This window comes from Otolemur garnettii, unplaced genomic scaffold (assembly GCF_000181295.1).
Source record: "Otolemur garnettii isolate 467f Iridium unplaced genomic scaffold, OtoGar3 scaffold00012, whole genome shotgun sequence".
NCBI classification, from domain to species: Eukaryota; Metazoa; Chordata; class Mammalia; order Primates; family Galagidae; genus Otolemur; species Otolemur garnettii.
In genome coordinates, this window is record NW_003852407.1 from 31,275,700 (window position 1) to 31,280,187 (window position 4,488).

Consider the following 4,488-nt stretch of genomic DNA (forward strand, 5'->3'; position numbering starts at 1 on the left):
AATGCAACTTATACTGAGAGAACAGGTCATTTAAATAGTTCAGCAACTATTAACAAAAATACATTCTTTATTAAAACAATTTTTTAAAAGAAAACAGGCTCAATTACTTCCACAGCGAATTTGGTAAAGCCTTTAAAGAAATGATCATACTTATATAAAATCTTCTAGAGAACTAAGACAGATCTGTGTAACTTGGGTATCAACACTTGACAAGGGGGAGGGTGGGGAGGATCCCGGAGTTGTTGTGTGTTGCTGGGCCAGACCGGGTCTGGGGTGGCTGGGGCTGGGCTGTTAGAGACCCCCCATGGCTATAGGGTACCTTCCCAGGGTGGACCCGTGCGCCCTGACCCTGAGCCTCCCAGGCTGTGCCCACCCTGCTGCAGCTCCTGACTCCTGACTTCAATTAGAGCAACCCAACGGCCATGGAGGCTGAAGAGAGACAGAATGCCTCCGGGAGTTCCCTGAACATCATAAAATGATCCTTCTAGACTGAATGAGCAGTGAGAGCTGAACCGGTTTAGTCACATCACCCTGATTGTCAATGGACAATTTAAGACCCACAAGGCTATTTTGGCTGCTTGCAGTAAGTTCTTCTACAAATTCTTTCAGGAATGTACTCAGGAACCTTTGGTGGAGATAGAAGGTGTCAGTGAAATGGCCTTTCGTCATTTAACTGAGTTCATATACAGCAAAATTACTGATACAAGGAGAAGAAGCCAGTGATGTGTGGAAAGCAGCAGAGTTTCTACAAATGCTAAAAGCTACCAAAGCCTTTGGAGTCAGGAACAAAGAAAACTCAGCTCCAGGAGAGGAAAATATCACAGGAAAAAGTGAGGTCAAAAAAGGGAAGACTGCAGAAACTTCCAATGTGATAACTGAGTGGTTGCTGTCAGAACCTGTTGAAATTGAGGTAGAGATTGCTGAAGGCACAATCCAAGTGGAAGACGAAGGCATGGAAACATTAGAGGAAGTGGCTTCTGCCAAGCAGTCTGTAAAGTACATACAGAGCACAGATTCCTCTGGTGAGTCAGCTCTGGCACTGTTGGCAGGTATTACCAGCAAGTACGGTCAAGGGGATAGAAAGGGCAGGTTAAAGAAGAAGATGGCTGTGCACCTGACCCCACAAGGGAACAGGTAGGAGGAACACACGAAGTCACACTCCACTGAGAGTTTCAAGTGTGAAATATGCAATAAAAGGTAATTTCGGGAGACCGTGTGTGAAAACATCACCTAAATGGTTACCACCTTGAAGACGGTGGAAGCAAAGAACTGGGCAAAGAATTCACATATGTCGGTACCGTGAGAAACAGTTTCACCATTTTGGATGTTTTAAAGAGTATCATCAAAAACATTCAGGTGAGAAACCTTTTGAATGTCCAAATTGTCATGAACCATTTGCTAGAAATAGCACCCTTGAATGTCACCTCACTGCATGCTACACTGGAGTGGGGTCCAAAATGGAAAGAAGAAGCTTTCCATTTTGGAAAGGACCTGGAGGCTGGTCCGTAACTGTGTTTAACCGCTGGACCAGGTCAAAGATCACTTGGTAATGCACACTGGAGATAAACTCAACCATTGTACTTTATGTGACTTGTGGTTCATGCAAGGAAATGAACTGAGGAGGCATCTCAGTGACACAGTATTTCAGGGCGTCTAGTAACTAAAGAAGTTCTTTCGGTAGAAACACAGGTGCAAACTGAATCTGTGACATCAATGACTATTATAGAATAAGTTGGGAAGGTGCAAGTGTTACCATTACTTCAGGTCCAGGTAGATTCAGCACAGGTAACTGTGGGGCAAGTCCACCCAGAGCTGCTCTGGGAGCCAGGTGCATGATTCACATACAAGCGAGCTTCCAGAGCAAGTCCAAGTGAGTTACCCAGAAATGGGTCAAATTCAGGCTGTAGACAGCATGAAGTACGTGCGGAGCGCTGCATGTTGAATGGGTGAATCAGACGCCAGTGGAAGTACAAACTGAGGTAGGCACAGACTTGGATGACAGGACCCCAGAAATGATGAACCAAGAGGAGAAAGAGCCCAGCCACCCAGAGGCTGCCAGGGAAGATCAGGAAAATGCTGAGGGTTTAGAGACCAAGCCAGCATTGGATTCCCAAGCTGAAAAGGCAGGGGAGGAGGACAGGACGGCTATGCCAGTTTTAGAATAAAATAACAACTGAATGTATTTTTACATTTACATGTTGGATTTTTGAACTGTTTAAGGGCCAGTGGGACTTTCCTTAAAGCTAACAGAAAAGTGGACCACAGTTGAACTTTACTTCCTGTTGTGCTGATCTGTTTATCAAACTGACTCTCCTTCCCTCAATGCCACAGAGGAGGGCTTTTTCCCATAAATGAAGGGGAGCTTGGAGGAGTGTATTTTAGGGTAAATGGATTATATTTTTATCACATAGTTCATACGTATCTATTTTAATTTTTGTAAAGTTTCTCTCTTTTTTCTTTCCCAGGTCATATCCTTCCTCAAATTTTTTCCGTATTGTAAACTCAAACATAAAATCATTAGAGTACAAAAGTGTGTATTGTTAGAAAATTTTCATGTTAGAAAATTGAATATAGGAAACACAAGGCTGCGTGAAGAGAAGTGTGTTGTTACTTTGTAGTTGAATTTTGGCTTCTGACCTTCTTAAGCATAAAGCATCTCTGATCTTTCAAAGTTTGTGTTGTAAGGAACAATGTAGATGATCCTATAGCTTTTTATTTTTACTTACAATGACAACGACCAATTCTTTTTCACTTAAGTTAGGTTGAAAAATTTTATTTAATGGCAGCTGAAGGGCCTTTTTCAATTAGGAAAATTCATTGACATCTGTGGTAAACTTTTATTTTGATGAAAAGTAGCACTAGTATTTTACCAGATAAAAAAAGATATGCATATTATTAAACAATTAATGTATATAAAATAAAGTACAGAGGAAAACACATATGTAATTATCAGGCTTTGTTTTGAATGACCCCCCCACCCTAAAGGAAAAAACCTGGGCCAATAACTTTTAAAGCCATACAAATAAGAGTGCTAAACTGTGGACTTAAAAGTAGGTGTGTAAATATTTTTAATCAGTATTATTTGGAAAATAAAATATAAAAACCACACAAATAGGCCAATGTGCTATTTTCTTTACCTGTTAAAGATTGGGAGATACTTACCTTTTTAAAGTGAACTTTAAAATTATGTGCTTAAAAAAACAAAAACTTGACAAGAGCAGCTAATCAGTGAGAAGTTGCAGATCAGTCTCCTTCCTGAACAAAGATGTAAAAACTGTAAACACAGTATGAGCAAAGAGATTTCAGCAGTGTTAAAGGGCAAACACATCCCATCAAAGTGAAATGTATTTCAAGCACGTCAGAGTGGTTTACCATTTGCAAAACAGAAAATCTAATTCATTATGTTAACATAAAAAGGAAGAAAAACTGCATGATCACATTGATAGATTCAGTAGCAGAACTTGATAAATTAAGAAATCATCCATTCAAAAAACCCCCCACAACTCTTCACAAGTATAAAAGGAAGACAAATTTCTTAGCATAATAAAGAATGATCAGAGAGATCATATTTTAAAATGAAATGTTGAGATTTCACCCTGAGATTGGGGATGTGTTAAGAATGTGATAAGAATTCACCAGCTCTTTTCAACATTGCGATGGATATTCTACACAGTGCAAGAAGGCCAGTAAAAGAAGGAAAAAGAATGAGAATCGGGAAGATAGAAAGAACCTAGGGCTGTCATGATATTCAGAAAATAGAACTGTGAAATAAAAAATGACAAAGAATCTGCAGACAAATTTTTAAAATCTATAAAGGGGTCTCAGCATAGTCTTAGGATACTAGCTCAATATGTAAAAATCAAATTTATAATCAAAATTAGAGGCAACTAGAAAAATAAATTTCTATATATTATTTTTAATTGTATTAAAAATTACCAAACAAAAATAAAGAACTTCTATGTTAAACAATACAAAACTATTGACAAACATTAAAAAGACCAAAAAAAATGAAGTGACATATTATGTTCATGGATTGAAAAACACCATGTTGTGAACATGTTGTGTCAGAAATTTCCATGTAACCAACTTTCCTCACATTTAGTGACTTAAAATAATAATCATTGCTCCTGAGTCATAGTCATATGGGAAATTCTGATGTAGGTCTTACTTGATTTGCTCTTGAGTGATCTCAGATATACATTTATGGCCGTCTATGATTAACTGGAGTCTGGTTCATCTAGAATAACTTTACTCACATATTAGGCAACAGATGATAGTGGTATAGGGACATTTTATAGCATAATCAAGCATGCTATTCTTAGCTTATTCGTACAGCAGCTTGGCAGGGTCCAAAAGAGAGAAAAGACAATTTCTTGAAGCCTAAAAGGTGGTACTACGCAATGGTATTTCCACTGCATTTTATCTTCTGAAACAAGTCATCAAGCGAGCTCAGATTCAAGCATTAAAAAATAGAATTTATATTTGATA

At 38.5% G+C, this 4,488-nt stretch overlaps 1 pseudogene; it reads left to right on the forward strand.

Annotated features, from left to right (window-relative positions):
- Positions 1 to 505: 505 nt before the first annotated feature.
- On the forward strand, positions 506 to 2,165 carry LOC100965270 (annotated as a pseudogene).
- The last annotated feature ends 2,323 nt before the right edge of the window (positions 2,166 to 4,488 follow it).